A 13,051-nucleotide genomic window follows, 5' to 3' on the forward strand; every position below is an offset into this window, starting at 1 on the left:
TGCCAAATCACTATTTGGGCCTTGCCTTGCAGCACTGAGGCGTTTTCCTCCTTAGGAACCCCAAACCCCCAGCTTCTGTTGACTGATAGCTGTGACTTCCAGCCTCTGCGTCTTCAAAACTGACGAGGTTTGTTGTGAGTGAGCCCTACAAGGCCTCATCCTTACTGATGTGTGTGTGGAGGCTTGGAAGGGTAGGTGACATTAGTGCAGTTGTAAGTTTTTATCATACAACCTTTTTTGATACCTGCACCGTATTGAGCATGGACAAAAGCTTTTAAGGGCTGCAGAAGGAAAGGACAAACTCTCTAACTTTTTTTTTCCAGTGTAAGTTAGAATCTGGCAGCAATACAACAGCCAGCCTGGTTCTCAGAGGTTTTGCAGTTCCTTGATATGCAAACTAAGCTGTGGAGTTCTTGAGGTGCACAGAATCAGCTGATCAGCTTTCATCTTAATGAGAGCTGTATGATAACCAGGAATTGCTAGAGTGAGGTAGTGCAAGGCAGTTGATACGTTAAATAATACGTAGAGTTTGTTAGCAAGTCAGTCACAGCAGCTGTGTTACATTGTGCTTACACTGCTTTTATATTTAGGTGTATGCATGTATGTGTCTCCTTGTATATGTTGTTTTGTGTTAGCTTTTTTAGCTAATAATCACTGTGGGCTCACTGGAAACCTGAATCAGCTTTTCCTTTCTGCAGATCTGAACACAGAAAGCACAGCAAGATTATATAGTTCATGGAATTGGGCTGGAAACTGAAATGCTATTCTAAGTACATGCTTTTTAGCTCAAACTGTTTAATCAAGGGGTAGGTAAAGTGAGGAGCACTTACTGTATGGCAGCCCATGTGACCAGCTAGGGCTATATTTGGATGCTGGAGGTTTAAGGAATCCTTTTTGCTAACCATTTTTGGCCAATTGCCTGCTGCTTTATGTTGTGTGGTGTGACATCTGCTAAAAAGGGCTTGGAAGTCTGGTGTCTGCAACTGTTTAATCAGTGCAGTTACAGGGAAACACCTTGTACTGTCGGGGCTAAAGTCTTTCTGTATTTAATTTAGGGGTGGTTCCTGCCTAGTGGGAGATGTAATGCAAATTGCAGTTTCCAATGCTAAATAGCTTTTTGTGGGGAGGAGAGAAGGGGGCATTCGATCTTATAAAAGGCTTTTTATATGCTCAGGTTTGGTGGTTAAAACTCTATATTATTACACACACTGGAGCATATACTCACTCTTTCAGTGTAAGCCTGACTTATTTGGACCTTAGCTTATTTCAGTGTAAATTCAGCCCAGAACAGGGCGGGGCAGGATCCTAAAGTCTTTTGTACTGGACTGAGTGTGATGGCAGATACCAAAACTCAGTCCAGTTGTGTGGGGAATGATGCATTTGTCTGCTTTCTCTGGACACGTTTCAGTTGGAGGCAATTTTCCACCTGCTTTAGTTCACCAGTGATCAAGCTGACCAGCTTATAGACAAGGTGAGTAGTGTATTGCCTCCTGGTAGCCCTTATTTGTCCTTGCCACATGTCTGCAGCATGTTGTACCTCCTGTCCTACAAGTAACACTTGAATAATGACCTTTTGGTGACATGCTTTGATACAGAAAATCATGTGGCCTTCAGGTGAGACTAGAAAAGAGCTCAACTCTGATTTTGTGTTCTGTTATGCACTGAAATGTATATGATCACATAGTCTGGAATTTGAGCTTTCTTGCATCATTGCAGTCTAAGTCTTGAAAGCAAGTTTGAGGCACGGGGCAGTGTTTGAGGCCTTGTGTGGGAGTGTTTTAACCTTTCAGGATCAGTGTTTAAGTTGATGTGGGAATTGGGAACAGAAAACAAGCTGGTGATGCTGTTTAAAGTCTGAATGCCCAAACTATAACTGCATTGATTAAACTTTACATTGATTTCTTGGCATCTTCTGCTGGGTGGTACATCACTGGAGATGTACTCTAAACTTTTGGGTTGTTTGGGTGCTTTTTGACACTTAAAAAGAGTGCCTATTCAAACTACTGTGCTTTCCTCATTGGAAGGGTGGCATGTAAAGTAAGTTACACAGATTTCCAAAATAGTAGAGGTCTGTTATTTGAAGGGGCAGAGGCAAAGGAAATTATGCCCACTTATTTATTCTGCAAGCTGGAGAACAGGAAAAGACTTCATTGTCAAGTACTCTGAAGTTTGAGGCTAAATGTGGCCCAGACTCACTGTGTGTATTGGTCCAGCTGTATGTACATGCTTGAACTCTACTGAAGGTTGAATTCAGGAAAAAAAAAGGTGTTGTAAAAGCATAAAAGCTGTTATCTTGTGCATCTTTGTCAGGATTTCTTTACAGTCTTAAGATTTATGTCTTGCACTGCTGAGAGAGGCAATGAGGCAGCACGCCTGTTAAATGGAAACCTCTTTAGTTTGCTTTGTGATGAGTGAACAACTAAGAGTACAGGGAAGGTAAGCTGTACAGCCTGTATCTGGTCAGTCACAGGATGCCTCTGGACCTGATAGAGTTAATCAATGTGCTCACTTTAGCTTGCAGAGATCATATTTTGAGCTAGATGAAGTTTTCAGCAAAGATCTAGCTCTTGTAACTTCAAATGCTGTCAGAGATAAAAAGCCCAAGTTTTTCACGTGCCCAAGTTTTTCATGTGCCTTCTGCTTCTAGTGAAACTTGCACTGTTTCACTAGAAGCAGAAGTAGACTTGCTGACTTCTAGCAAGTGTATGATAAACAATTTATAAATAGACCATAGAGTTCAGTGAAATGCAAATAAAGTATTGGAAGTCATGAGCTGACTCCAAAAAATGCTGGGATATTTATGTGCTGTCTGGGCAGCTATGTTCAAGAACTTCTCAGGATCTGTGCAGACTTTAGTGCCTTGGAAGCCCACTCAGAGCAGTGGGTTCAGGAGTCCTGTTTATTGGGCTTTCAGTGGTAGTGATGGCCTTTACTTTAAATGTTAGGAGGCAGTGTAGAAAGGTATTGCAGGATACCTAAGTCGCATAAGGCTGCATGTGGTTGTCAGCTGCAGAATGAGAAGCAGACTTGCAGCAGTCAAGGAAAGTCAATGACACTGTGCAGTGAAGGATTTGCCTTGTAGTTGGAGATGGGAAAAGCAAACCTGCACCTGGCAGAAAAAAGGCATTGAACTAAGAGTGAGTGGAAAGTGGAACTGCTGAGCAATCCCAAGTTTATTTTCTGTTTCATTCTGTGAGTGAAGTTAGAAGAACTTGCCAAATGTCGTTCAAATAAAGCTATTTTCTTGCTTTGTGTAACAGAATAGGACCTCAACCCCATGTCTGTTGTGATTCCTGTACTCTAGAAATAACCTTTGCTATGACCAGGGGTTTTTGGGGTTTGCTTTGTTTTTAATACAAGTGCTAATGCTATTGAAAATAGCTCGATGCACTTGAATCTGTGTTTAAGATAGGAGAGATGTTGTGCTGGAACCCTCATACTAATTAACTACAGGACAAGGGATCTGAAACTTGGCTCAGTGTAGCCAACACAAAAGTAATTCCTTGATGAATTTGTATATAAACTTTGTAAAGTGAGTCTACAAAGTCCTGAGCTCTAGGAAACAAACAAACCATCATTAGATTACTGATGAGTGATTGTTGCTTTGTTTTGTATTCATTTGGGCTATGAGATAATGCTGCCTTTTTTTGTCTAATGGCTTTTTTTACCCTGTCTGATGGTTCTTACCTGTTAAGTTTTCAAAACTATGTTCTTCCACCAACAGTTAGTCTCTTGCAGAGTTCCTGTGAATGTTCTTCAGCTGTAGTAAAATGATGCATTACTGCTTTTAATAAAATTAATTCTCAATACTGAATGTTTGTCAGCTTGGGCAATAAAATCCTTGATGTGTTTTGTCATACTCATTTTGGGAACATCATTAACAGTGTGAAAGACTCAAACTAATGAGCAACAGTGTATTTGAGGTGCTTGAGTAGTCCTACTTAGGCAAGCCAAAGCTGCCAATACTCTGCATTTTGGCAGTTGGGTACCTTTGCAGGTGTCTCAGTTCATACAGGGGCAATAAGCTCAGGCACAGTGGGTGCTGTTGCTTTTACGTTACTGACACCCAGCTCCTGTTAGTATGCCCCCAAATTGTGACCTGACTCTTTAAAAGTTCCTTCAGCTGCTGCTTTCTTGGAAGAGACTGAGAAAGGATGATCTTAGTTTGGGGAAATTCACATAGGTGCAACATTTACCTCTCATCCTTTAGTGTCTTCATTCACAAACTGAAACATGGGAGGCTCTCTGAACATCAGGAAGTGTGCTCTTAACAGTAACCAAGCACTGGCTTAGGTTGCCTGGGGATGTTGTGGAGCCCTCATCCTTGGAGACACTAAAAAAAAAATCATCTGGGTGGACAACTGGCTCTAGCTGGCCTTGCTTGAGCAGGACAGACCAGATGACCTCCATAGATCTGTTCCAAATTCAATGATTCTGTGTGAGCCTTTTCCTAGCTTTTTATACAAGGAAAATAATTTTAACTTGCCTGCTTTTATCTTCCCATCCCACAATTTCTTCCAATGCTGCTTATTGTCACATGAATAATCCTTTCATGTATAAAGCAGAAGGGGAAAGGGCTACAAGATCAATATTACTCTGAATAAATGTGAAGAGCATAGTGATCAAATTTGACTGTGTTAATTAGAACTTGAGTGCATAAAGCAAAAATTGAATGCCATCAGAAATATGTTCTTGCTTTAACCTTTAGTAAAGTACAGAATTAGATGTATTTAATACAGAGGAATCCTCACGTTTTCTGGTTGACTAGTAATCAAGTAGTGGGTTTTGTTCTTCAGTCATTGCTGGGCCCAAGAGAAGAAGCCACTGAAGCTCAGAATGCTTTTCCCAGTGCAGTGATGTTCGTAGACTGACAAAATGTTCCTACTGTGATTGCAGGTCTTAGCCAAACCGTGCACTGAGACTTGCTCCTTGCCCTTTTGCCCCTTCAACAGGGGAAACTGGCTATGCTGAGCTGGAGAAAGTTGCAGAAAGGCATGGCAAATCACAGTTCCCTATAGGAGGCAAGGACCTTCATGGGGCAGAAGTTTGATGAGATGAGGATTTGCTGCAGTTGAAGGCAAAAGGAGCTGTTAGTGTTTCCCCTTTGCAAAGTAATGTAGGGTAGAAATAAAGGCTTCAAAAACTGACACAGAATATCTGCTTGGCTGCTCTGACTTCATTTCAAGGTCACTCATGTTTAGTCTTCAGGGACTTGCATTGCTGTGCCCCCCCCCCCCCCCCCCCCCGCCAGCCATTAAGGGAAGAAGCTGATAGTGTAGAGCAAGCCTTGGAGAAAAGGTGCATTTCACACTGCTTGTTAACACTCTTGAAGGGCAAATATGCTGGAGAATATTTGCTTTGAGGCTGTGTAATATACTGTCCTCCTACAGCTATGGTGTGAGGAAGATTATGTAAACAACTGGGGAGGGAAGGAGAAAGGAGGAGAGGTAAAGGCAGAGGACAATAGGTGTGAGAGGCTATGCTTGATGCCAGAGAAGCAAGATTTAGGCTCTGCTGTGAACTTTGATGTCCATGTGATTGTGATTTGGTAAGCACTTTCCAAGACGTTAAACTTAAACTAACAGACTGTACATTGACCAAACAAATTCAGGGGCCTTATGTATAATTACACTGTGTGAAAGGAGCCTCTGCTTCTTGAAAGCTTCTTGAAACGTTCAGGTACTTGATGCAGTTTAATGTTCATTAAATAGTTGTATAACAGAGCCTTTTAATTTATGTTGTGAATTAATCTGAAAGTAAAAGCGGACTTCAAATTCTGAATTCTTAGGGTCTTTATCATACCATATAAATCCACTATTTCAAATGTAGTTAGGTAAGCTAAACCAGTGAGAATACTCAGCACTCAGACAGTTGTTGGCAACAAATGACCTCCTTTAGGCAGAAAAAAGATCCTACAGAGCACTGCAAAGAAAGCAGAGCTGTGCTTTGTGCTTGCACAGTAAACAGTCAATGCCAATAAATGTGCTAACCAGGAGGGGAAGGTTTACTTCTTGGAGGCAAAAGTTTCAGACAACAGCATCTTAAGTGACTGTTTGAAGAAATACATGGGTGATGGAAGCTTTGATGTCCAACCTGATGTCTTCTGAACCAGCTAAACCCAAGATACAACTGCTGTCTACAACTACCTGATGCTGTCTACAACTACCTGAGGGGTGGTTGTGGCCAGGAGAAGGTTGCTCTCTTCTCTCAGGTGGCCAGCACCAGAACAAGAGGACACAGCCTCAGGCTGTGCCAGGGGAAATTTAGGCTGGAGTTGAGGAGAAAGTTCTTCACTGAGAGAGTCATTGGACACTGGAATGGGCTGCCCAGGGAGGTGGTGGAGTCGCCGCCCCTGGGGCTGTTCAAGGCAGGATTGGACGTGGCACTTGGTGCCATGGTCTAGCCTTGAGCTCTGTGGTAAAGGGTTGGACCTGATGATCTGTGAGATCTCTTCCAACCCTGATGATACTGTGATACTGAAAAGCAGGGAACAGCACGTGAAAGCAAAGTTTAGTGGTCAAGGAAAATTGCCTTCTCTCTTGATCACTCCTAAAAGAAGAGAAAGCAGGGTTAAGCCTGCAGGAGGGAACTCTTCTCATTAAAAGTTGTTTGGGTTTTTTTTGTAAAATATTTTAAAACAACCTGATTGATTTGTTCTCAGCCATGGGTTTATGTACAGGCTGCTTTGTTGAAGCATCAGTTTTGTAGTTTAAGCACAATGCTTCCCATCTGGATTTGATTAATCAGCAAGAGTAAAAATACTATGAAAATCAAATCCTGTCTTTAAGAGATTTCAGTACTTAAATAGTGTGTTCTTGGCTTAATATTAAGCATCCAGTTCTGGATTACATTGTCTGAACCATATTGTTTAAATTTTGGTGTTAGAGTTAGTTGTAATTAGGATCAAGCAAACAAATGGGAAGATACAGAGGCAAACCTTAGCTGCTGCATTTAAAGGAAGCAAACAGTGGGAGCAGGAGCATAGCTCAGGGCCCAGGCTCAAGAGCGTTTATCACTAGGATGCTCTGTTCAGCATTGCATGGACCACTCACCATGTACAATCAGCAGCAGCAAGGCTAGTCAAAGCATGAAAAGCTTGCAATTGAAGGCTCATCCTGATCTCCATTGCAGTACTTTGAAATATTTGTGCTTAAATCATGCTAACCCAGCAGCTTATTTTTAGGGTAATGTTAAAAATCTCAGCTTTATATAACTACCTTAAGCTCACTTCTGATGCATGAAGACAAACCTGCTGGTGACAGACACCAGGACAATAAGCAGCAGAGATGTTGGTTGTTATACAGAGCTTTCAGCAAAATGTTGTCACTTAGTCACATTCAGACTTATGGGTTGTGAAAAGAAACCTATCCAAATACTTTGGACTACAAATGGATTTCACTGTCTCCAGACTGAAATAATTGCCCTGCTCTAAGAATAATAAAACAATTTGGGGGAGGAGTTGCTGTTGGATCATGCTCTGGCAAACTGATGCTATTTATTCTACTTCAGAAACTGTTTTTGTGGGGAGGGAAAAAAAGAGTTTGATGATATATGATTATCTAAATATATGCATGTAAACACATATGTATGTAAAAAGTGCAGCTTTAGATTATGATTTCTTTTTCCAAGTGCATGGTATACAGAAGGGATCCTTTGAACATAGATTTTTTGCTTAGTCAGAAACTAATTCCATGCAGACACTAGTACATATGCTTTTTAAAGTGAGATTTGCTTGCACCACATGTCACAAGACAGTGCTTGCATGCAGGGGAGAAGCAATACCTCTGTGTAACGCTGATCAGAGAATGGCAGCACTGCCAGGTTGGGGAATTCCTCCTGAGTAGTGAGTGCTTTCCACCAAAAGATCCATCTAATCCAGAGCAGTCTATTCCCTTGAAGAAAAGAGACTAGGAAAATGAACGAACAAACCCCTCAAAACCTGGGGGAAAAAACCCCAACCAAAAACACACAAAAAAAAAGGCAAAACAGCAACAAAACCCAACCAAAACCACAGACAAACAAAAAGCAGCCCCACAAACAAACCAAACCCACAACAAAAAAAAAATGCCAGGAGGAATTAAGAGGTGACATAGACTGCTCAGAAAAAATGGTTGGGAAGGTAAGAAAGTTTAGAACTGTGAGCTGCAGCCAAGCTGAGGAACTTTAAGAGAGCAGATTTGCCATTTAGACAGTGTAATGTGCTTAAAGGACATAGAAGGACATAGAATCAACCAGGTTGGAAGAGACCTCCAAGATCATCCAGTCCAACCTAGCACCCAGCCCTAACCAATCAACCAGACCATGGCACTAAGTGCCTTATCCAGTCTTTTCTTGAAGACCCCCAGGGACGGTGCCTCCACCACCTCCCTGGGCAGCCCATTCCAATGGAAAATCACTCTCTCTAATCTTTTTAATTATTATTATTAATTAATTTATATTATTATTAATTTATGCAAACTTTTTTTTTTTTTCAAATAGGGAGTAAAAGTCAAATCCACAAGGACAAACACATAAAGAATGTGCTGTGGAGAAAGGCAGGTAGCTAAATGTTTTCCATTGCTTAGAACAGTAGAGCTTGGGAGATGCAGTTAGGCTGTAATGCATCCAACAGAATTGATTTTGAATAGAGTGTTTGTATGTCCCTTTGACCCAATCTAGTAGCTTCTCTCAGGGTAAGGGCTTTACCACTGCTGCATGAATATCCCAAATGATAGAATAAGGGGATGGAAGGAGCTGAGTGGAGACTGAGCAATTTTGGAAGCAACTGCTAGGTATAAAAGGTGTTAGGTTTTTTGTTTAACCAAAACAAGTGGATGAGAAGCTGGAGTGGCAGGAGGCAGGGAGGAGATGACTTAGTTGGGGATCTGGCATGCCTGGAGGTGGTGAGATGCCTCTGAGAACAAAGGAGTATGTGAGGAAGTTTGTGTCTGACGTGGCTGTTTGAATCATCAGTTGCCAAGCATGGCTGTGAAGATGCCAAGTATTTGGGAGATCCAGATCTTAATCCAGAGCGTGAGGAGCTGAAGGCATTTGTTAATAGACACAGCTATGGCCCACGATGGTGGAAAGCACAAAACACAGCCCAGCCAAGGCTGCTGGGCACTTTGTTGTGACAGAACTGTCAACTTTGGAGCCTGGTGACTTAGGTGGTAACAGGAACAAACTGGTGATACATTCAAGAGGAAAGCAGCTTTGGCTTTAATCCACAGGTGTGAGAAGTTTCATGAACCGGCATTATCTTTAACTCATTTCTTGTGCTCACCCAAATGGACTGGAAAATACTGCCTCTTAAACTGACAAAATGCACAACATGCAAGCTGAATGTAAACAGACAGACATTTAGTGTTGCAAAGGTGTTCTCTGGAGCATTTAACACAGGTACTGTGAAGCAAAATCTCAACCTAGATCACATGCCTGCCTCTGCTTTCTTAGGCAACAAAATCTACCTTTCTTTTGGGGTGTGGGGAGAGAGGGGAGGAGGAAGGGGGAGACAAAGAGCTGAGGTGCAGCTCCTGAGCAGGTCTTTCAGGAGACAAATAAGGTTACCAATAGCAGGATACATTGACAGCACATTGCTTGTCCACAGCAATTCCCCTGGAGACATCTTTGGACTTGGAATATCCTTCAAAGCCATTACAGTGGTGGTCCCTATAGCATTATGGAGGAACACTTGGAGTGAGGAAAGTTACTGAGGGACTGACAAACCTAAGGAGGCTTGGAGACTGCTTATGCTGACTTTAAATGAATAAATAACCTATTGCATAAGCTGAAAACACGAGCAAGTTTCTATCCTTGATCTGTGTCCAGACTTCTGCCGATGACACGGCTGGACCATTGTGTATTGACATTCGAGCTCAGTTCTCACTGTTTGTGTAGGCTCCTAATTAATGTGACCAGCTTTCTCTTGACAGAATGTGCAATGCTTTTATTTCTGCCTTTACTGGAGTGCCAGACTTACTCCTGCAGGGGGCCTCCCCTTTGAAGGTACTGCTCCTCTTTAAGCACTTTAAGAGGGACAGGGATCTGCTGGAGAGGGTTCAGCAGAGGGCTGCAAGGATGATTAGGGGACTGGAGGGCATGGCTTGTGAGGAGAGGCTGAAGGACCTGGGGCTGTTTAGTCTGGAGAAGACTGAGAGGGGATTTTGATAAATGTTTATAAGTATCTGAAGGCTGAAGGGGAGGAACAGGCTCTGCTCACTTGCTCCCTGGGATAGGATAAGGAGCAATGAGTGTAAATTGCAGCAAAAGAGGTTCCACCTCAACACAAGGGGGATCTTCTTTACTGTAAGGATCCCAGAGCACTGGCACAGGCTCCCCAGAGAGGTTGTGGAGTCTCCTTCTCTGGAGACTTTCCAGGCCTGTCTGGATGTGTCCCTCTGTGATCTGTGTTAGATAGGATTGTCCTGCTCTGGCAGGGGGGTTGGACTCATGATCTCTTTGGGTCCCCTCCAACCCCTAATATCCTGTGAGCCTGACATGCGGCTGCCTACAGGAGCTGGCTGTGGGTTGCTGGAGCTGCTGGCTGGGCAATGGTTATGCCTAGGAAAAAGGCACCTTTGAAGTAATTCGAATTTGCAAAGCTGGTGATATGCATCTTGTTAACCACCACAAGCAAAAATGCAGATAGTTCACTGTAACTTTTGTGAAGCTGTTATGGTTTTTGCTTTTCAACAGTCTTGGTCCCCATTCAACAATGCAGAAGCTTGAAACATGACACATCTTAGTGTGAACACCAAAGGAAAATGTAGAGCACACACCACAGGGGTTAAAGTGCTTACTGGCTAGGAAAGAAAGGAATGGTAACAGGTAGCAGCCAGATGCAAAATGACTGGTTTTGGCCTGCAGCAATTTGGCAGAGGCAAATTTAAAAGGCATGGGAAAGGTGCCCTGCTAAATAGTTGCACTAATAAGACAATCCTGAGCATAGCCATAGGCAAGATCTGCACAGATAACCCTATCAGTTTGTGGGTTTCCATATCATACTGTCCATAACAAATCCCTTCATATGCCAGAGATGTTTATCACCACTAATGTCTCATAATGTTTGCTTCTCAGTTATTTGTGGGAGAGCAAACCCCAAATCCAGCTCTTCTTTTCATTTCAGCACTTTCAGAACAAAAAGGTGCCTGCAGTGTATCAAGAGCATTTGGTTACTCAAAACAAGTCCTTCCTATGTTTGTCTAATTCCTTATTCTTGAGTTTAAATCAGTTCAGCTCTGCCAAGAAGGAACATACTGATGAGTTACTTGGTAAAGGCTCAACTCAATTTTGCCTATGTTTTTCAAGTAGATAGTAGACTACAAATGGTTTATGAAGCATTACTCAAGTTATTACTAACCACAGACTCACCAAGAGGAGCAGTGAAGTCTCAGAGTCCCTGTGTGGATTTGAACTGTGTAATCATGGGAAGGGAAAAACAAAACAAAACAAAAAAAAAATCAAAACCTAACACCCAAAATGGTATAGATGAGGTCACCTGAAAGCAGAATGATCAGTTAGAAAAGTTTTGCTGACATGATGTATATTCAGGTACTCATGTTCATAGTTATAAGGCTCAGTCTCGTTCCCCCCCCCCCCCCCCCCCCCCCTTTTCTTTTTTTAAGTGCTTAGTGTTGTCTTGAAACCTAAGCTGAATTTTTAGGGTTTAAAATAAAACCACAGCTTCATGTCCTGGTCTTGCTGGGATGGAATCATAAACCAGCCATGGGCTGTAGGACATCAGCAGTTTGGGGGCAGCTGGCCTGAGTGGGGCTTGCAGCTGTATCCCATGCCTAACATGTCAGACTCATTATAAAGGGGAAAGTTTGCTGCAGATGGGAGGCTTCCTGCCTGGGATTCTCTTGTCCCTGCTCTTTTTTCTTCTGAGGGCTGCCTTCTTGTTTATTGTGCCCACCAAACCTTCTCCAGGCTAAGTATAACTCTCTGTACTTTATATACAGTGTTGGTATCAGTTTTGCTGTTTCATTAAACCTGTTTTCATTTTAATCCATGGGTCTCGTCTCCTTTTCCTGACTCCCCTTCTCTGCTAGGGAGGGGTCATTGTATGATAAAGCAGCTGCTGTAGTCTAGCCTTAGATACAGGCTAAACAGATAAGCCTTAGTCCAGTTCTTTCATGGAAGGACACTTGAAAACTGCTGAACAAAAAAGGACAAAAGCCTCAACAACCAGCCCAAACTTTCTATTCCAGGATAAAAGATTCTTCACCTTTAAATACAGAGCTCCTCAGCTTTAGTAATTTGTAGTATGAGCATTATTCATCTGATCTCATGCACTAGAATATTTATAACTAAGAGCAGGAGAAGGGAAAGACATCGAGCACAGAGGAAAATTTCCTTCCTCAGAACTGAGAGGTGTCAGCTGCTTCTGTTCATTAGTGAGGGCTGTGCAACGATACTTCGCAGTAGGTCATGCAGTGGCAGCTTGATGGTTTGTTTTGTAGGAGGTATTAAGGACCAGCCCTTGAAAAGCAGAATTGGTGTGTGATGTCAAGCAGTTAATGCAACTGATTCTAGCACAGGAAGAAACTGCCTTTCAACTCCCTTGTGCTTCCGAGGCAGCTCAAAACGGGGGGGGAAGTACACTGTAGGTGAACCACATTACTGTATCAAGGCCCTTGCTCACGTATCCAAAATGCTGCTCACCTTTGGAAATGAATTCTGCTCCATGTGCAGTATCCCATGCCGAGCTCCCAGCCATCCAAACGCACAGGAGGAGCAATGGCAAGCAGTGGATAATGCAGCTTTGAAACTGAAGCAGAAAATCAAATGAATGCCCTTGCCCTCAAGTACTCCATATATATGACTCTATTTTGGGGAGGGTTTGTTTGTTTGTTACCTTCAAAAAATAGTAAAAACTAAACAGAATAAACTGCCTGAAAACTAGAGGTCAGCTGGAGCTCAGAAGCTAGAAGACAATTCCTAGGACTAGATAGCAGATACTGTTAATTCTGTTAATATGCTCTGTAACTTCTGGTCTCATTCATTTTTCTTTCATTGCATTGCTGGATATCTGTTGAACAGAGAAAAGTCCAGTCCCTCCTAGCAAGTAGTA

The sequence above is a fragment of the Pogoniulus pusillus genome, chromosome 28, assembly GCF_015220805.1.
Source record: "Pogoniulus pusillus isolate bPogPus1 chromosome 28, bPogPus1.pri, whole genome shotgun sequence".
NCBI classification, from domain to species: domain Eukaryota; kingdom Metazoa; phylum Chordata; class Aves; order Piciformes; family Lybiidae; genus Pogoniulus; species Pogoniulus pusillus.